This window comes from Pongo pygmaeus, chromosome 4 (genome assembly GCF_028885625.2).
Source record: "Pongo pygmaeus isolate AG05252 chromosome 4, NHGRI_mPonPyg2-v2.0_pri, whole genome shotgun sequence".
NCBI classification, from domain to species: Eukaryota; Metazoa; Chordata; class Mammalia; order Primates; family Hominidae; genus Pongo; species Pongo pygmaeus.
In genome coordinates, this window is record NC_072377.2 from 159,113,314 (window position 1) to 159,134,373 (window position 21,060).

Sequence of the window (21,060 nt, forward strand, 5' to 3'; positions counted from 1 at the left end):
GTTCTTAGGTCATTTCACCAAGAAGCGCTCCCCAACTTCCTCACTTATCCCAGGGGCACAGGAAGGTCTGAGCACCCATCCCGAGGGAGCCATGCCAATCTGATTAATTAAGGTAAATAGGGGAGTGATCGGTAGTGGCTTAAACTCCAGTCAGGTAACCTAGGCAACGGCAGGGAGTCTGTGCCACTGCTGACAAGTAATGTGGGATTAATTTCTTCCCAGATATATGGCCTTCTTTTAGGCTCAGGGTCCTCTTCAAGAGCCTCAAGAAGGAACTAGGCTGTTGGATAACAGGGGGAGGGGAATTGGTAACAGTCAGCCAGGGTTACTTGTGGGTGTTATGTCCCTCCAGGAACACCACGTGGGCAGTGTAGTGGAGTGTAGTGGGCAGACATCAGAGGCCTGGGGGTCAGCGCCACTCACCTGCATCAGGAACTTGAGCAAATCCCTCCTGAACGTTGCGTTAGCCAGCTCCATGTTCCTATCCCAGCTACCACTTCCATGTCAGTTTCCTCATCTGTAAAATAGGAACGATAATAATAGTGCCACCCTCTAGGCTTGTGGTGAAGATAAGGACTTGAAATTGCCTAGCACAGAGCCTGGAACATAGAGAGTCCCAATAAGTGTTAGCATTTCAGGTCTTCTCTATGGGAGAAAGAGGCTCGGAGTGCTCTGTCTTATGTGTACTCTTTTTTTACAGACAGGGTCTCACTCTGTCACCCAGGCTGGAGTGCAGTGGCCGGATCTTAGCTTACTGCAACCTTGAATTGTGTACTCTAGACTACCAGGTAGGAAATGGGCTCAGCCTGGAGGTGGATCTGCAGTTTCTGATGGTTAGGAAAGGGGGCTGCAGATGGGGAATGCCAAGGGCGAGGGGTCAGCTGAGGCCTAGAGGGCAGACAGGAAGATTGAGAATAGGGAGAGAGTGGCCTGAGGGCCGGGAGAGGAGTGGAGAGGTTAACACTGCACTCAGAGAAGAACCTAAGCTGTTGGAGGAGGATCTTCTGAGGACACAGATATAGAGGTGTGGCCCCTTGCAGGAATTTGGTTCAAGCCTGAGTTTCTGTCTAGTGGCCCAGATCACTTGCTGAGCATGCAGTTTTATAGCTGCTGCTCCTGGCTTGAACACTGGCCAGCACTGAGAACCTGATTCTGGTGGTTTCTCCACCATATGAAACAAAGATCATGGAGAAATAAAGTCACATGAAAAAGACATGTAAGCTTCCTGTTCAGGGAGTGAGGCCAGCAGATGCACAATGTATGGTTTCTCAAGCTGCAAGTGGACTGGGGAGAGAGTTCGCAATCTGTGGAAACATTTCAGACTTTTGCAAGTTATAAAAGGAGAGAGGGTTGCCAGGAGCATAATGTCCAGTAAATAGCCCTGAGCCTGGCCAAATAACCTCAGACAAGCCAATCCCTGGAGCTCAGTTTGTTTATTAAAAAATCTGAAGGGGATACACAAGCAGTTGTTAATAGTGGTTATCTCTAGGAGGTGAGAGTAAGGGTTGGAAGTAGGGAGAAATTTTTATTTTTCATTGTACCCTTTTGGCTGCATCTTTCCCCATGTGCCTTTATTACTTTTATAATTGCACATCAAATTATAGGGTTTTTGGCATTTTAAAAATGCCGTGAAGGAGTTGGATTAGATCATTGGTTTTCAAACTTGTTTTTTAAAGCAGTGGAACACTTTTCACATAATCTTATTTGAAAGCCTAATTAATGTATCACAAAGAAGAAATTGGGGCCCCTCTTGCCGGGCTCCCCCTCTTCCTCCCAGTTGCTGCATCTCCAGAGATCCATTGAATGTAGTTTGAAAATAATAGGTTTATATGACTTCTCTGGAGCCTCTTTCACCTCTTCAATTCTATGCTTCCCTTCTATTTAGCAAAGAAAGCTAGGGCATTCTAGCCCTGTAGCCTAAGCTGCTGCTTGTACTGCAGTAGCTGCAGACACACCCTGGCCCTTTGGAGAGTCAACAGTTGGGGAGGATGAGCTGTGTACAGGCTGAATGTCATTCAGACTCTGGAGGACAGGAAACAGGTCAACCTTGAGTTACTTCTGGGTTGAAATGATAGACAATATTAGAAGGTGGATTTTGCAACAATTCCAGGTAAAACTGAACCTGGGGCTTTGATAGGTAGGATGCTAAAGAGACATTGAAATGGTGTAAGGTGATAGAAAACCATTCCCCTTGTAAAAACATGCTTATGAACACAGACCTGCTGCTTACTTATGCTACTATCTTGCCAAGTTACTTAGCTTCTTGGAGTCTGTAAAAAGGGGAACTACTAGTGCCTACTTCCTGGAACTGTTGAAAAGATTAAATGAGACTGTAGGTCTAAGTGCCTGGTATATTGCCTTGCTCATGATAGGAGCTCAATAAATGTGGGTCACCATCATCAGCAGCAAATTCCTGGACAAGTCAGAAAATGGCCTTGCCACCTCTTCCTATGTGTTCTTGGTGAAACCTGTAACCTCTCAGGACCTCATTTTTCCTTATCTGTAAATTACAGGTACTCAGCCAGCTCAGGAATTGCAAATTGGTGGCCTGCTAGATAAAATCTAGCCTGAAAACATGTTTGTTTATCTAATGTAATAAACTAAAAATCAAGAAGTAGCCCTCAGAAATCTGAATTTTCCAGCTTCTCTTCGAAAAATGAACATCTAGTTCCATTGGCCCTCACTTGGCAACAGTTGGCTGGAGCTGGGGTAGCAGCTGCCCCTCACATGGGCATGCATGCACTTGCCTCTCCCCCAGCCATCATATTTCTGCAGTGCCTTACACCTGGCCACTCCCCCTTCACAACATACATAAGCAGCTGGGTTTCCAACGTCTGGATTGGAAGGTTTCAGGAATTCTGTGGCTTTCTCCGGGTTCTGCCACTGGCTCATTCCATGACCCTGAGTGTATTCCTTCACCTCTCTGGACTACCGCATCACCGTCTATAAAACGAATGAGTTGAGCTTCCAGACTCAGCTTTCTTTGGGTCTTCTATTCAGTTCATAAACATTTACTGAGTTGCTCCTATTTCCAGGAATTCTAAAAAGCACGTGGGAGGATACAGAGATGAATAAGAATGGGTCTGGCCCAGAGATGTTTTATAGCAATGCCTCTCAAAATGTAGTCTGCAGACCAGCACCAGTTCACAATGAGATAGATATGGGAATTGAGGATAGTTGTTCAGAAACTTTTGTTGTAGTTTGATATTGCCATGACAGCCAGGTGCATGTTCAGTAGACTCATCTTGTTGAATAGACATAGAGCAGTTCACATGCTGTCAAGCTCGTGTGGTGAATTGCATGTGATGCAAGCTGCACACTTGTTTCAGTTACTATTGGTGCTTAACAAATTGCCCCCAAACTTAGTGGCTTTAAAAGAACAACAGTCATTCATTTGTTCAAATCTACAATTTGAGCAGGACTTTGCAGAACACTTTATCTCTGCTGCACACAGCGCCTGCCAGGTGGGTCAGCAGGGGCCAGAGCATCCACTTCCAAGATGGCTCATTCGCATGACTGGTAAGGTGGTGCTGGCTGTCAGTTCCTTTCCATGTCGACCTCTCCATAGAGAAGCTTCTTCATAGCATGGTGGCTGGGATCCAAGAATGAATGTCCCAAGAGAACAAGGAAAATGTGCCTGGCACTTTTATGATCTAGTCATGTAGAAATCAGAAGTCACGTTGCATCTCTGCTGCCAAACTCCATTGATTGAAGCATTCACAAAGGTTTGCCCAAGTTCAAAGGCACAGGATGGAAATTCCACCTCTCAGTGAGCTTGTGGAAAGGTTCTAGAAGAGCACAAGGGACTGAAGATTTCATTGCAGCTAGCCTTTGAAAATATAATCTGCCATACTATTGAGAAGTATATTATGTTCCTGTTGCTGTGTAACAAGTTGCTACATATTTAGTGGCTTAAAACAATATGAATTTATTAGTTCAGAGTTTTATAGGTCATGAGTCTAACTAAGCTGACTAAACTGGAGTTTCTACTTAGGGTCTGACAAGGCCAAAATCAATGTTTCAGCCAGGCTTGGCTCTTATCTGGAGGCTCTGGAGAAGAGTCCACTTCTAGACTCATTCAGGGTGTTGGCAGAATTCAGTGTTTTGCAGTTCAGGATTGAGGCCCCTGGTTTTTGTGCAGGCCAGGGGTTGCTCTCTGTTCCTAGAGACTACCCATACATGGCCCCCTTGATCTACAAAACGAGCAATGCCATATTTAATTCTTCTCTCTCTTCAAATCACTTTGACTTCCTTCAGTACTGCCAGATGGAGAAAGCTCTCAGCTTTTTGTGTGTGAGTAGGTTAAGTCGACCTGGATAATCTCCGTTTTGCCATATAACTTGATGTAATCACAGGAGTGATATCTCATCATATTCACAGGTTCCATCTCCAATCAAAGGGGAGGGGATTATAGGAGGATGAAGGTCATTGGAAGTCATTCTTAGAATTCTGCCTACCACAGATGGTTTCACTCACAGTGAATTAGAAATTGAAGTGGTTCTTCATTACAGATAGTTTAAAAACACTAGAGTCCAGTAAGAGAGAATAACATGTATATAAATGGCTATAGTTTAAGACTTTAAGTGCTAACTTCCAAAAAGAGAGAGGCAGAGAGAGTGCAGTGAGAGGTCAGTGGAAGGGAGATTATTTTGTAAGTGGAGGGGGGATAGAAGTGGGGCCTCTTGAAGATGTGGTGTTTGAACTGAGCCTTGGAAGATAGGTGTTGTTTGGATCTTAAAAAATGAGGTGGGAGGACAAGATTCAAACAGTTCTATTTCTATTTTGGCACCTTAGCTTGCAAACACAGAACGGAACTGAATCCTCTCTAAGGTCATTTGATTCCTCCTTACCGTAAAAAATGCTGTATAACAAATTACGCCAAAGCTCAGTGACCTCAAACAACAACCATATATTGTTGCTCACAGGACTACACATCAGTCGGGTGGTTTCTCTGGCCTTGGCTGTGCTGACTCATGTATCTCTGGTCAACTGGGGCTGAGCTGGGCAGCTCTGCTAAACTTGGCTGGGGTCTCTCATATCCTTGGGGCTTGGCTCTCTGTCAGCTGTCTAGGATTACCTCAGTTCTTCTCCACACGTCTTATCTTCTGCTTGCCTCTAACATCTTTCTAGCATACTAGGCTGGGTTTGTTCTCATAGAGGAGGAAGAAGGATGAGAAATAAGTACGACAGAGTACAAGTCTCTCGAAGCTTGGACTCAAGCTGGCACACTGTCACTTCTACCTCATTCTTTTGGCCAAGGCAAGTCACAGAGCCAGACCAACTTGAATAGGTGTGGAAAGAGACTCCACTCTTGATGGGAGGAGCTGCACAATCCCTTTGCAAAGGGCCTGGGATGGAGGATTGAGACCACTTTCACAATCTACTATAGTCATCCTGAGAAATCTTCCTAAACTAGAATGAAAGAAATTCAAATGCATTGTTTCTCAAGCTAAGCCAAGGCTTTTGGAGAAATCTACATGTAATAAACCATTTGGAAAATGTACAGTGACCCATAAACCAGAGTTATGAGAAGCCAGGCTTATAAAATAGTCTACAGTCTTCTTTGTGAGTGAAAGACAAAAGAGGAGTATTTCAGGGCAACTTTATTACCTTTATTCATGTGGTGTCATTATCAACACCCAGCCCCAGTGCTCCTCTGCAAAACTGTTCCCGGAACCATTCTTCTGGCTTCTGAGAATTTGTGGTTCTTCTCCCAGGTCCCAGTAGCAGTTTTTGAAATGAAAGGATCTCCAATCTGTCCTGTATCATAGACATGAATCATTGTCTTTTATGATATTCCCTGGAGTACCTAACCTAAGGCCAAAAAATAGTAATTGCACAATAAGCATGTTTTAGGTGAATGGATAGATGGATGAATGGATGAATGAGTGGACAGATGGGTGACAGATGCTTCAGAAATTGACTGAAACCTTCCTTTGGAAAATGTTAACATAAACTTTATTTCCCTCCTTCCAAGTTAGTATGTCAGTTTGAAATCTTGGTGTAGTTGTTTCATGTCTATGAGCTTTTTTAAAACAAAACAAAACTGGATTGCACATTGCCAAGGGGAAGAATCATGTTGTATTCTCCCTCATCAACCCAATCCTTATAAGCATCAAAAAAGTCTGTGAGCTTCCTAGGGTATTAATCATTGTCTAGTGGGTGGGGGTAGATGAGTGGTTGTTGGAGTGGGGGACTTCTAGTCAAATAAACTTGTGAAATGCTGGATTAAACAAAGTTAGACAGCTTTCTTTTCTGTGTGACTTCAAAGAGTCTTTAATATGCTAATATACATTATGAATCACCAGAAGGGCATTAGAATATGTAAGAGTTGAAAACGAGAAGAATTGGCTTTTTTAGAGGGGAGGAGAAGGGAGGTTTTTTTTTTTATTGTGCTAAATGAATATAATAGTTGTCATTTTAACCATTCATAAGTGTACAGTTGTGTGGCATTAAATATGTTCACAATGCTCTGTAACCATTACCACTATCTATACCCAATTTTTTAACGATTCCCAACAATAACTCCCTGTAAACAATAATCCCCGTTCTTATTCCTCTGTAACCTCTATTCTACTTTCTGCCTTTATGAGTTTGCCTATTCTAGGTACTTCATATAAGTGGAATCATACAATGTATGACCTTCTGTGTCAGGCTTGTTTCACTAAGCAAGGTCAAGGTCTATCCATGTTGTAGTAGATATCAAAATTCCATTCTTCTTTATGACTTAATAATATTCCATTTTATATATATGTCACATCTTGTTTCTACCTTCATCTATTAATGGACACTTGAGTTGTTGCTACCTTTTGTCTATTGTGGTAATGTGACTATTATGAATATTGGCCTAGGAATGTCTGTTTGAGTCCCTGCTTTCAGTTCTTTTAGATACATACCTAAAATGGAATTGTTGGATCATATGGTAGTTCTATATTTAACCTTTTGGAAACCACAAAACTTTTTAACAGCAGCTGCACCATTTTGCATTTTTACTAGCAGTACCCAAAGGTTTCCATTTCTCCATCCACATCCTCACTAACACTTGTTGTTTTCCACTTTTTAAATTATAGCTAGCCTAATAGGTGTAAAATGATATTTAATGGTAGTTGTTGTTGTTGTTGTTGTTGTTGTTTTGGGGTTTTTTTTGTGTGAGATGGAGCTTTGCTCTTGTTGCCCAGGCTGGAGTGCAATGGCGCGATCTCGGCTTACTACAACCTCCGCCTCCCAGGTTCAAGTGATTCTCCTGCCTCAGCCTCCTGAGTAGCTGGGATTACAGGCACACACCACCACACCCAGCTAATTTTGTATTTTTAGTAGAGACGGGGTTTCACCATGTTGGCCAGGCTGGTCTCGAACTCCTGACCTCAAGTGATCCACCCACCTCGGCCTCCCAAAGTGCTAGGATTACAGGCATGAGCCACCGTGCCTGGCTTAATGGTAGTTTTGATTTGCCTTTTCCTATAGTGACATTGTGTACTTGGCTCACTGCAGCCTCAAACTCCTAGGCTCAAGCAATCCTCCCATCTCATCCTCCCAAGTAGCTGGGACTATAGGAATGTGCCAGCACACCTGACAGATTTTTTTTTTATTTTGTTTTTGTAGAGATGGGGTCTCACTGTGTTGCCCAGGCTGGTATGAGTTCTTTATGCATTCTGAATATGTCCTTAATCAAATACGTGTTTCATGCAGTACGGAAGTTTCTCAGAAAGCTAAAAATAGAACTGCCATATAATCCAGCAATCCCACTTCTGGGTATATATCCAAAGAAAAGGAAATCAGCCTGTCAAAGAGACATCTGTACTCCCATGTTTATTGCAGCAAGATAAGGAATCCACCTAAGTATCCATCAGCAGATAAATGGATAAAGAAAATGTGGTATATATACAAAATAGAGTATTTTTCAGCCATACATAAAAAAGAATGAAATTATGTTGTTTGCAGCAACATGGATGAAACTGGAGGTAGTTATGTTAAGGGAAATAAACCAGGCACAGAAAGACAAATATCGCATATTCTCACTCATACGTGGGAGCTAAGATAGTTGACCTCATAGAAGTAGAGAGCAGAATAGTGGTTACTAGAGACTGGGAAGGGAAGGGGTAGAGGAGATAGGAAGAGGTTGGTTAATGGATACAAAATTACAGCTTAGATAGGACTAAATTCTAGTGTTCTATAGCACTGTAGGATGACTGTAGTAAACAATAATTTATTGTATTTTTTCAAATAGAAGAGAGGATTTTGAATATTCCTAACACAAAGAAGTGATCAAGGTTTGAGGTGATGGATATGCTAATTACCCTAATTTGATGATTATACATTATATGCAGGTATCAAAATATCATTTTGTACCCTATAAGTATGTACAATTATTATGTGTCCATTAAAAATATTATTTTAAAAGATACATGTTTTGCAAATATATTCTCCCAGTTCATGGCTTGTCCCTTAACCAGCGTTTTCAATTGTGATGAATTCCAACTTATTCATATTTTATTGCAGTTTGTGTGCTCTTTAAGAAACCTTTGCCTAAACCAAAGTCACTAAGATTTTCTCACATACTTTCTTCTACAAATTTTATAGTTTTGGCTCTTACGCTTAGGTCTATGATCTATTTCAAGTTTATATCGTGTAGGGTGTGAGGAAATGTGAGGTGTATTTTTTTGACATATGAATATCTAATTGTTTGGACACTATTTGTTGAAAAGATTATCCTTTACCTATTGAATTTTCTTAGTGCCTTTGTTCAAAAACAACTGAATGCATATAGTTATGAGCTGTCCACTCCATTGATCACATATCTGTCCTTACCTTAGGGCCACTCTCTGTTGGTCACTGTATCCCAGGAGTGCCTTGAAATTAGGACACGTAAGTCCTCCAACTTTTCCCCTCTTTTGAAAAAGAATTATATTGGCTATTTTTCCAGGTCTGTTGAATATCAGTTTCTGTAAAGAGTACCTTGAGTCGATAGATCAATTTTGAGAAGACTCACATTTTAACAATATTGAGGCTTCTGACCAATAAACATGATGTATCTCTCCATTTATTTAGATCTTTGATTTTTCTATCAGTGTTTTGTAGTTTTCAGTGTATAGGTCTTATACATTTTGTTAAATGTATCTCGACTATTTGATATTTTTGACACCATGGAAATCGGTATTTTAACATCAGTTTTCAATGTTTCATTGATAGTATTTAGAAATAAAATTGATTTTTGTATATTGACCTTATATCTTTTGATGTTGCTAAACTCATTAGTTCTACTAACTTTTTTGTAGATTCCTTAGCATTTCTTTTATAGATAATCATGTCATGGGCAGATATTATTTTGATCCCCATTCTACCATCAAATAATGGAGACCTGGAAAGACAAGGGGACCTGCCTAAGGTCCTGCTCTTCATAAATGCACAGCCAGGAATCTGAAGCCTTTGTCTTTTGGGTCCTCCTTCAAGGACCTCTCCACACCCTAAGCTGTTCCTCAGTCTTTCAAGCCTCAAGAGAAGAATCTTACATCAGTTACGATTATATTTGAATGGTTCAAACAAGACAGTGTATTTTTCTGTCACTTCAAAGTCTGGAGGTTTGAAGTCCAGGACTAGTATCATAGTTCTGCCCCCTGAAGTCCTCAAGAACCCGTACTCCCTGCTGATGGCTTCAGCCATCCCTAGGGCATGGAGCTGCACCTCATGGTCCATCATGGTAGCCTTTGCATTCTAGGCAGGAAGATAGAGGAAGGGATAAACAAGAAAGGCAAAAGTGCACATTAGTAGTTTTTTCTGGTAAGTTCCATGAGACTGGCTCTTAACCTGTTTTGTGCTGTAATAACAGATGCCAGAAACTGGATAATTTATAAAGAAAAGAAATGTTTTTGGTCACAGTTCCTGAGGTTGGGAAGTCCGAGATAAAGGGCAGCGTCGGGCGAGGGCTTTCTTGCTGCAACATAAGGTGGTAGAAAACATCACATAGGTGAGAGAGATGGATGGGACCAAATTCATCCTTTATAAGGACGCTGCTCTCACGGTAATTAACTCACTCCCTCCATAACAGCATTAATCCGTTCATCAGGGCAGAGCCCTCATGACCTAATCACGTCTTAAAGGTTCCACCTCCCAATACTGTTGAACTGGGGATTCAGTTTCCAACACACAAACTTTGGGGAACATGCTCAAACCATAGCAGGCTACCATGCAGCTCCTCCACTCGCCTCTCATTGGACAGAACCCAATCAAGCCACATCTAGCTACAAGGATGTCAGGAAAATATCATCTTTATTCTGAGCAATCATATTGCCAGCTAAAATTCTTATTACTGTGGAAGAAAAGGAGAACAGCTCCTAGGGGATATACAGCAATTTCTGCCACAAGCCTTAGGAATCCAGAAAGGAAACCATTTGAAAATTAAAGAAGGAAGAAGGTGGAAGAGTTCAAAGCCTGTTGCATCTTTTTAAAAATTATTTTAGGATCAGGTGAGCCAGCTGTCTTTTGAGTTTTGTAGCCCATTAAGTTGACCTGAAGTCGTTTAGTCATAGGATAAAGTCAATCCTCGGAACCCTTTTATGGTATTAAATCTTTGTGACAATATTAGACATGTCTAATCCGTGAGTGACCTTTCCTTCATCTGGAAAAGATAAAAGATGTCTCCACTCATTCATTCATTATTCATTCATTCAACAGAAATTGATGTCTTCTCATAGAGTTCACAATTTGGGGAGAGATAGACAATAGTCAAATGATCATCCAAATGAATGTGAAGTCACAAAGGAGCAGTGAGGATGCTGTAAGGTCCCATATCAGGGGCAGTGATCTAGCCAGAGGGGTTAGGGAAGTTTGCCTGAGGGTTTAGATGATTCCTGTGGGAGTATCTGCATTCATAGCAGTTTGCTGTGGTCTGGGAAGACTGTCCTTTGTGCTCTCTTGTGGTTGCACCTCACACATCCTGCTTGGGACACCATATATCTAAGAAATCATTATATAAGAACAAGAGAGGCAGGGCATGATGGCTCACACCTATAATCTCAGCACTTTGGGAGTCCCAGGTGGGACGATCACCTAAGGCCAGGAGGTTGAGACCAACCTGGGCAACATAATAAGACCTCGTCTGTTAAAAAAAAAAAAAAAAAAAAAAGCCAGGTGCGGTGGTGCATGTACCTATAGTCTTAGTTTCTTGGGAGGCTGAGGCAGGAGGATTGCTTGAGCCCAGGAGGTCAAGGCTGGATTTGCAGTGAGCTATCATCATGCTATTGCAAGCCAGCCTGGGCAACACAGCAAGATCCTATCTCTTAAAAAAATAAATAAATAAAAACAAGAATACCAGAGTGACAGAGTGAAAGTGAGGTGAGATAGTTAAGGGGCTGGGTGCTGCCCAGGATATTCAGAGCCTTTTGTGGCCTCCACCCTAAGAGAAACAAAGAAGAAGAGTTCAGAGAGTTCTCAGTTTCCAAGATGGGAGATGGAGGAGGCCAATGTCATTGTCCAGGCAGAGACTTTCCTCCTGGGCCAGGAAGGAGTCCAAAGAGGAGGGGACTACCATCAGTCACATTTTGCTTCCCCATGCCCCTACCCCTCTCCCCATCTTGGGGGACCTTTGCAAGCAGTGAGCAGCCAGCCAGCCCAAAGAGCCAAGATTGTAGAAATCAACCAGTGGGTCACTGTCTACCAGGTGTACTTGGAAATTCACTCTTCTAGCTTAAGACAGCTGTAGCAGATGGGTCCTGTCCCCTGACCAACGCCAGCTGATGGGTAAGCGCTGCTTGGAGCACAGTGTTGAGAAAGATTCTCGAAGTCTGGGATCCACAAGGAAGAATGTTACAATAGGTTGGTGATGTCTGCTTTTGCCCTGGTGCAATTGAGAGGAAGGAATGGGACATAAATATAAAAATGCTTTGTAAATTATAAAATACTACCAAATAGCAACTAATAATGGTAGCTAGCATTGCTAGTGCTTCCTAGATACCAAACACTGCTAAGAGCTATACTTGCTGCATCTCATTTAATCCTCATAATAACCTTTATGCTAGGTACTATTAATTTCCCCCATTTTACAGTTGGGGAGCCAAGGCTTGTGAAAATAGCATAACTTGCCCAAGATCACAGAGCTAATAAACAGAAACTGTGGCACAAGCCTAGGTGTTTCTGACGCCAAAGCAAATGGTCTTCTTCACTTTGGTCTGCTGTCTTCAGAATGTAGGGGATTATGATTATAATTATTACTATTATTAGAGCAACTACTTTATTACTGGGTGGCTCAACCCTACTTACCCAGCTAGGAGACTAATAGGATGTGTTTGCAGTCATTTTTTAGTCTCTCTCTGAAAAGTAGGAACTTGCCTTCTGATGAGCTTTCCAGTTCCTTTTTTTCTTTTTACCCATCCACAGCTGCTGTGCAGAGCAATATCGCAGCCCTTGCTCCTGCCCAGCCCGCCAAGCCTCTAAGAAGAGAACTTTCTAGGGGCTTTCCTGTGATTGATCACACATCAGCTAGACTGAGATTTTCAAAACCTCTTGTGAATTGCCCTCTTGGTACAGAAGTATGATTCATCTCAGCACATTTTCCTTATTTGAGAACTATGTTCCTGCAGCCTTTCTAGATACTGAGTTTGGGAAGGAATGGGCAGGTACATGTTGTAGGTGCTATTAGCTGTGATGTTACACTCATGTGGTGGTTGGCAGTTTGCAAAATGCTTTCATATCGATTTTCTCTCCAAGCCTCAGTTTTGTCATCTACAAAGTGGATATAATGACGATAATAATATAGTCAAGTCTAATCTCATGAAAGAGTTAGGCTATAATAAACTCACCACTTAAGGTGAAAATAACACAAAATCAGAATCACCCTTGACAATCGCCCATGGAATATGAAGACACACCACCTCTCAAAAGTCCAGTGTAGGCAGTTTTAACTCCAGCTTGAACACCAGTGATGACTGTTTCTTTGGTTGAAGTAATCACAGTGCCTTCTGAGGTAATGAAAATACTTATCTTCCTAGTGTAGGCTCCCCCAGCACAGAGCACTCACACTTCCAGGGGCCAGAGAGAACTGGGGCCTCCAGGGACACTGTGAGGGCACAGGCAGACTCTACATGAGCACGGGAGGCTCGCCACCACCCCTCTAGGATTTCTTTCTTCTTTCTTGACTATGTGTCACTGAATTCTTGAAGGTGAAATAGACATAAAATCCTATCTCATTAGGTCTGATTTCCTGACTTGCTTTCTATGGACAGTATTGAAACTTAAAAATAACATGTGATGACACCGACACCAGGCTAGGTGAGGGGAGAGCTGGGCTCAGGTCCCAGGTGGGTTTCACCTGCATCTGTGAGACTATGGGTATCCAGATCTTACAGATGAACTTCTCACCTGACTGTCCTAGTTCTCAGGCTATATTTCTTGACTCAAACCCACAGGACTGTAGTAACCCTATTTTTAAAAAAATCTGTGTGTGCCCACCCCGACTTCTGCCTTCACAGCACAAGCTAGCATCATCTCTGCCTGCACCACTGTGATAGCCTCCTTCCCAGCCTCCACCCCTCCTCTTGGCCTCCTAATCCCTTTTCCACTTGGCTACAAGAGAGCTTTCCAAATGCAACCTGATCTTATCACCTCCTTATATAAAACACTTGTATTTCTAAATGCTCCTGGAGGAAAGACAGAATCCTCACCCCTGTTCACCCCTCATTCCTACCAGACTTTCCCTGCTTCTCTGTGCACCACACACACTGCTCTTCCAGGCCCTCCTATGATTCATGTTTGCTCAGCCACAGAGTCTTTGTATGTCTTTACTTTTCCCTCTGTCTGGAATGCTCTGTACTCCTCTTTGTACTGAGTTAACCTCTAATCCAATTTTCTCAAGAAAGCCTTGCAGGCTGGATCAGATCACCCCAGTCTGATCTGAAAGAAAGGGACTCTCTTTGTACCATGTACCCCTCTTTTATGGCCTGCCACTGTAGCTTTTTTAATTTACCTGTAGTTTTGGATGAAAGTCTACATTTCCCCACCACCACACATACTTCTATAAGCTCTATGAGAGTAGGACCCCTGTCCCTCTTCCTCACCAGTATATCCTCAGCAGCTAGCACAAGGCCTGATTTGTGCTTGTGTTCATCATACACTTAAGTTGATGGACAGATGGACAGACAGACAGATGGACAGATGGATTGATAGGTAAGAGACTCAGATGAACATTATCAGATTATTGATCAGAGTCGATTTGGTTTTTTTTTTTTCCCCAGTGATAAAACATTTGGGCACTTATCCTGAAGAAAGTGTTGAAATTGTTCTTTTAGAATGGAAGGGAAAAGCTACTGAAGGTTCTATTTGCCCTTTAGATAACAGACATTCCAAAGTATCTTGGCTTTTTTTTCTCCCTGCTGTTTAAAAAGTCTTTTAATGAGCTTTCATGCCTTACGTAGCAAATGACCTTTTCTAAAGCCACCTACACCAAACAAAGGAATTGGAGGGTTGATAAGGTTCTGCCCTTGGAAACACAGGATCAGCCCTTTGAAACAGTGGCTCCTATCTGTGAGTGACCTGCCCCTCTTAGGGAAGGGCCAGATTTCAGATTTCAGCATCCTGGTGTTGAGACAATGGAGTTACTGGAGTGGGGACAACAGGCACAGCCCCATTGCTGATTGGAACAGCAGGACTTGCCTGACATGGGCCCAGCAGATGTAGTCTCATGGTTGCTGGGTTGTAGTGCCTCCTTCCATTCATAAATAGTGCCATTCAGGTTTGATTGTTTTCTCATACAGCTTGGTCCTGGTTATAGTGAAAGTTAAGTTTTCTCAAGACAGCAGCCTACTGGATAGGTGCTAGGGTTAGGTCAGCCTCACTTAAGTCTGACTGTGGGGTACCAGAATGAATGATCCTCAGCCTATGAAAAGGGGACATTTTCCCTGAATGAAAACAAAATCATCTTTCTCCTTGCATTTCTCATGGGAGGAGGAAGATTCTGAGATTAATTGAAAGTGGATAGGTAGTAACGTATTTTATTCTTGGAGTTCTACTTCAGCCTGTTCCTTGCTCAGAGGCTTACTGTGGCTCCCACCTGCCAAGCAGCTCAAATGTAAGGCCCTCCAATTCTGGCCCAGACTTCCTTCCTGGTCTTATTGCTCATGACTCACTTTTGCATCCTGCTCACTCCAGCCAAATCAGGCTCCTTGCCCTTAAGTAAATATTCCCTTCACTTTCTAACTCCCATTCTTTCCACACACTTTCTCTCTAGCTAGATTCCACCCCCAACCCCCACCCCTCAACGGCTACCAGTTAAAATCCTACCCCTTCTCTCAGGTTCCTGTCAAAGACTCTGCTTCTGTAGGAATTCTTCCCCAATCATCCCAGGTAGAATTTAATTTTTGGCTTTTGTAAATATCTATCGAATTTATCTGTACAGCTTTCAAGGCACTATGTTATAGGCTTGTATGTGTGTATGTGTGTTTTCCTTCCTTATATACTTGTCTCATAGCTGTTTGTGGAGGCCATGGACTACCTTGTTCATCTTTGTCTCTCCCAGAGGTCTTTGGCCATAGTAGGCCCTCAATAAATCATTGTTTGGATGAATGAATTAATAAAAACAATCCAGCTTATGTCCTCAAAACTCATGAAGAAAGTACATTTATCTAATTGTCCAAACTCCCTTGTTTAAACTTTATATGCTTTGAGCTAAATTAAGCCCTACCTGGGCCTCTTTGAAGGTAACCTTGAAGGTAATCTTGAAGAGATTGCTTTGCTGTGTGTGTGTGTGTGTGTGTGTTTGAGTGTGTGTGAGAGAGAGAGAGTGTGTGTGTGTGTACGTGTGTGTGTGTGAGAGAGAGAAGTTTATTAATCTACTTGGTAGATAAACAGATGTTTGAAATTATATAGTTATTTAAACCTCAAAGCAAAATCATTTCATTGCCTTTGTAGGGTTCCTTGAGAGGAAAGTGGAGGGAAGCCATCGTAAAATTTGCAGCAGAGCCTGGTCTCTAACACAGCCTCAGACTGTGGATGAAGCAGATGACCTGCTCAGCTTTCCTTCCAACATTGCTGTTTGAGCGCATACAGCCCTTTCCTTGTTTTGAAGACACTAGCCAGCTCAGCCAGAGATGCTCTTTGCCAAGTCTGCAGTCTTGGGATTAGAGTATGCCCTTTAACAAATCTTCCTTCTTGAGCAGAATGTAGTTGGCTTGCTTCACCACCATTCTTTCCTACCTCCAAAGGCTGCCAGGCCTGCTAAATAGTGATTAAATAAAGATTAAAATTCCATTTGTGTGTGTGTGTGTGTGTGTTTGAACACTAATCGATTCTTTTAGTGGAATGTTAAGTAAAAGCATGCAGATACCAGAAGCAGTTATTTAGAGCAGCACATCAAAATCCATTGCCAATTTATTATTTAATGTGATTTCCACATTGATTCTGCCAGTCTCCTCCACACACTCTCCCTCACTTCTCTTGCCATGTTCCTTCCTAACCCCTTTGCTTCCTGTAGCAGAGGGACATCTGGAAACCAAGAGAAAGCAAAGTAGCAAAAGATGGTTGTTGAAGAAAAATAATCACAGCTTTTGTAGACAAATCTTTGAGCCTACAGAATTAAAGAAACTTAAAATTACCTCTGGATTGAAAAATCCAGACGTGCTCTTTTACATAATATTAAGTGATTGCTATTGCATAAAAATTGCTGTCTTTTGAGAAGCAATGTTCCTGCCTTTTCTGTTGTTAATGGTCTTGTGGCATTTGTTTCTATTGTAGAATGCCACTATTAACTAAGACTTTTTTCTTTCCTTGAAGAACACTGTGTTTCGACGTGGGCATATGACATCCTGTTAATTAGGAAATTCTAAATCCTGTTATCAGCAAGAGCCAGTTGAATTGAATCAGGTATTAGATAGGTTGCCTCTGCAGGACCCACAGTTTTTCTTATTAGTTTCCCATTCGCTCTCCTATTCCTCCAAACATGGTTATCACAAACACTGGAACATACCGTGTTTTCATAAACTTTCCCTAAAAACAATGTATTCATAGTAGCTCACCTTTACTAGGAGAGGACCTAACTTTGTCCCAGACACTGGGACACTTTGTCCCAGATTAGCTCAGTTAATCCTCCCAACAGATACTCTTATTCTGTTAGTTTTCTTTATTTATCAGTCAGGGAAACTGGGGTCCACCTGCCCCGGAAATAAAACCTAGGTTTTCCTAACTCTAGAACCAGAATGTTCCAAGTCATTAAACTAGACTACCCTTCCATTGATGAGCATTCATTCATTCATTCATTCAGCTGGTATTCTTCAAGGGCCTAAGATTAGTCAGATATTGGCCTAGGAAAGTGCAGTGGTGTAATGCCCTTGCCTTCAAGAAGCTTACAGTCTATTCCAGGGAGAGAACTGCGAGCTCTGGTTTGGTCCTTGGGGCTGACAGGCTGTAGGATTTAGGGCGAGTCCATTCTACTCTGTTAGCCTCAGATTTCATATCTGTAAAATGAGGCAGCTAGATTTAGACCAAAGGCCTTCCAACTTTATTGTGAATTAGAATCACATGGAGAATGTGTTTTCTAAAAAAGATATCTTCCTAGGCTCCTATCTGTAGATACTTTTACTTAGTAGGTTCAGAGTGTGAGTCCAGGAATTTGCATCTATAATAAGGGCCCAGGTTCTCCAAGAACCACCTTTTGAAAGAGACTGATCTTTCTGTAAACCTCATTAGGCCTACACAGTATCTGTGCTGTCAAACCTGAATCCCTGGTGCCTGACACACTGCTTTGTACAGAGTAGGTGTCAGTAAACATTTGGTGATAGTTCAGATGATCTGGGGTTTCTTAATCTGCACTGTCTCTAGAAATTCCATGGATTGTCCTCAGAGGTTCCTAAACCACAGAAATTGACCACAATTTCTGTTAAGGTTTTTGGATAGGATTCTTAGGGCCCTTCAGGCTCCATGTACTCTGTAATTTATTTATTTTTTTTTTTTTGAGACGGAGTCTCACTCTGTTGCCCAGGCTGGAGTGCAGTGGCACAATCGCGGCTCACCACAACCTCTGCTTCCCGAGTTCAAGTGATTCTACTGCCTCAGCCTCCCAAGTAGCTGGGATTACAGGTGTGTGCCACGACACTCAGTTAAATTTTTTTTTTTTTTTTTTTTTTTGTATTTTTAGTAGAGACACGGTTTCACCATGTTGGCCAGGCTGGTCTCAAACTGACCTCAAGTGATCCGCCCACCTCAGCCTTCCAAAGTATTGGGATTACAGGCGTGAGCCACCACGCCTGACCAACTCTATAATTTTAAGACTGAAACTAGTTTTCCACCTACTGAAGGCCCAGATCTATAACTGGGATACTTTTTAACCTATACAATAAAATTTGAGTTCTATATCTACATGATTTGGTGAGATGTCAATTTACAGTAGATTCTTAAAATCCTAAAGGAGTCAGCGTCCTCAATCCATGTGTAAATTAGGAGAGTGCTCAGGCTATACTGTTTGTGATTGTCTCAGTTCATCTGAAAGTACCTTTTGGGCAGGTAGTGCTGTCTCCATTTTCCAGGTGGGAAAATTGAGGTACCTGTGACTCCTGTAGCTCATCCAAGATCACACTCAAGGGTTCTTTCCCACTAAAAACTAACCTGGGAGTCAAAGGACATGGTTTTTATCCTCTTGCCTGCTGTGAGGCCTTGGTTGGGTAGCTTGGCTTATTTGGACTTCAGTTCCTTTATCTGTAAGATGGGTGGAGGTGGACTAATTGTCTCTGAGCAGCTACTTAGCTCAGATGGCTGAGGACTCTAGCAGCTGCGTGCTTAGACATGTAGAACTCCCTGTGTCAGCAGGCTCCAAAGTCCTCCTGGTTTAGGGAAGATGTAAGGACCAACGAGACCTAAAACAGCATAGTTCATTTCTGCAGACCCTGGGAGGGAGGGATAGAGGGAGCAGTGTGCATCGTAAGGCAAAGGCAGTGGAGTTAGGTATGAAACTCCTGGGATTTTGGAGCCTTAATTCTCAATGCCATCAGTTCAGCAATCCAGTGTTTCATTTTGAGAACAAGATTCTAGGGGTTTACTTCTGTGAGGTCAAAACAGTGAGATTTATCCCTGTACCCCATTCCCAGTAGCACTGGAAGACTTTCACAAGCTTGTAGAGGAAATAGTACCCTTCATGGAATCTTAGACTCTTGAAGTGCCCTTTAAAGGTTGCCTAACCCTTGCTACTCAAAGTGTCTTTTGTGGCCCAGCAGCATCAGCATCACCTGGGTTCTTGTTAGAAATGCAGAATCTTAGGCCCCACCCCAGACCTACTGTACCAGAATCAGCATTAACAAGATCCCCACATGATTCTCCTGCACATTAAAATTTGAGAAGCACTAGTCCCAACCCTGCACTTGATTCTTCTCCTTCACATCCTGATGAACACTCAATCTTTCTATTCCTGGCCACTTCTAATATCTTCTTCCAGATGGTTTTATTTCATCCTAGCAGCAACCCAACTTTTGGAATTTCTTCTCTGTCTGATGCCCCTCAATCATTCAGTAATGTCTACCATTGGCCCTCAGTGTAGCCTTAGGACTTCATAGAACAAAATAACTTCTCCCATGTCCTCCAGGGCTTCTTATCTCCTAGTCCTCATAGTTTCTAATCTTCCCCAACCAGGATACATTCCTGAATATCCCAGCATGTTTCAAGCTCACCAGGGCCAGGCAGGTAACAAAAATGAGAGATGGGAGGCAGTGAAATGCAATAAGGAATGGTAGGGACTGTGGCAAACTGGGGAGATGTGCCCCATCCACACAGCCCAGCTGATGAGCTGAGGGAAGTCAGCCCAGTACTGGCATGTCTTTTAGGTTTTCAAGAGAAGCCAAAATTCTTGATAAAACAATATGAAATCTCCCCCATTTTCACACTAGAATTAAGAAAACCAAACCAAAACGAAAAGCACCTTGAAAGCCACCAGATTGTTTGCCAGTGACCACATTTGGCCCACAGGCCTCAGGGTTTTGCAGCCTTCTATGATAATTATCTGCTCAACTTGATGTGACCAACACAGATCAGGTAGGATTATTATCAGCTTCATTGTAGACCAGTGGTTCTCAAACCTCAGCGTGTATCAGAATCTCTTCGAGGGCTTGCTAAAACACGGATTGCTGGGCCCCATCCCCAGAGCTTCTGCTTCTAGATGTCTAGGGTAAGACCCTGGGAATTTGCATTTCTGGCAAGTTCCCAGGTGGCGCCCATCCTGTCCCCTTCAGATACAACACTTTGAGCACCATGGCTTTAGTTTCGTGCCTTCCATTAAAGGATCCTCAGTTTGCAGAGCCTGTAGTCCCACCAGTGGGCTGAAGTAATCAACCAAAGTTTCCAATCTGTGGGCAGCAGAAGAGGAAAAAGAGATTGGGAGGGAGGGCTGGAGAAAGGAGAGCTAACTAGCCCCTAACTGATCAACCTCGACATTACAGAAGCAGAATATTACCTTGGGCAGGTTCCTGGCCTACCCCAAGGCTTGGTTTCTCTGTCTGTGATATAGGGAAGTGGTCCTAGCTCAGCTTCCAAATATATTTGTTTGCTTCTGTAGAAAATTTGATATCTATTTATTTTTAGCAGAAGAACTGTCTTCAAATGAAATCCCACATGGAACCCCAGTACATAAAACAGATGTGTTGTTGCTCTGATTGAAGAGTGGGCAGAGCAAGCCCCTACTCTCAGCCTTCCTCTTCCCAAGGCAGTGCCAGGGGCCTCTCCTGTAGAACTGTATCCTGAACTGATTAGATGGTTCCATAAGGACCTTCCAGCTCAGCTTCTGTGATTTCTAAGAATGCTGAGAACTGTTGAAAGCATGCGGCCTTAGTTTTTGTAGTTTTTTTTTCCCCTCTCTAACCAAGACATCTAGCACACCAACTTTCAGAATTATCTTCTTGCAATTCAGAGAGGTCTATAGGAGAGAGAATACAAAGGATTGTTATTATTACTAGAGCTGTTATAAAGATGTTGAGCCATTGTGGAAAACCTGCTAACACAAGGATCAACCAGAGGCTTAATAAACAAGCGCAGGATGATTTTATTTAGGGGGCTTCTTGTTAGCACTAATGTCCAGCACACCACACATCAGGGCCT

The 21,060-nt window shown here is 42.5% G+C and overlaps 1 protein-coding gene across 5 annotated transcripts in view; it reads left to right on the top strand.

Annotated features, from left to right (window-relative positions):
- The window catches only part of GALNT10 (polypeptide N-acetylgalactosaminyltransferase 10), a 234,156-nt gene that overhangs the window by 82,691 nt on the left and 130,405 nt on the right, over positions 1 to 21,060 (top strand). Inside the window, exon 1 of one of the 5 annotated variants that reach the window (XM_063665300.1) lies at positions 18,042 to 18,060. The exons of the other annotated variants lie outside the window; for them this stretch is intronic. The gene's annotated coding sequence lies outside the window, so the exon portion shown is untranslated. Of the gene's footprint in view, positions 1 to 18,041; positions 18,061 to 21,060 lie in introns of those variants that run through there. 5 annotated transcript variants of the gene reach the window in all.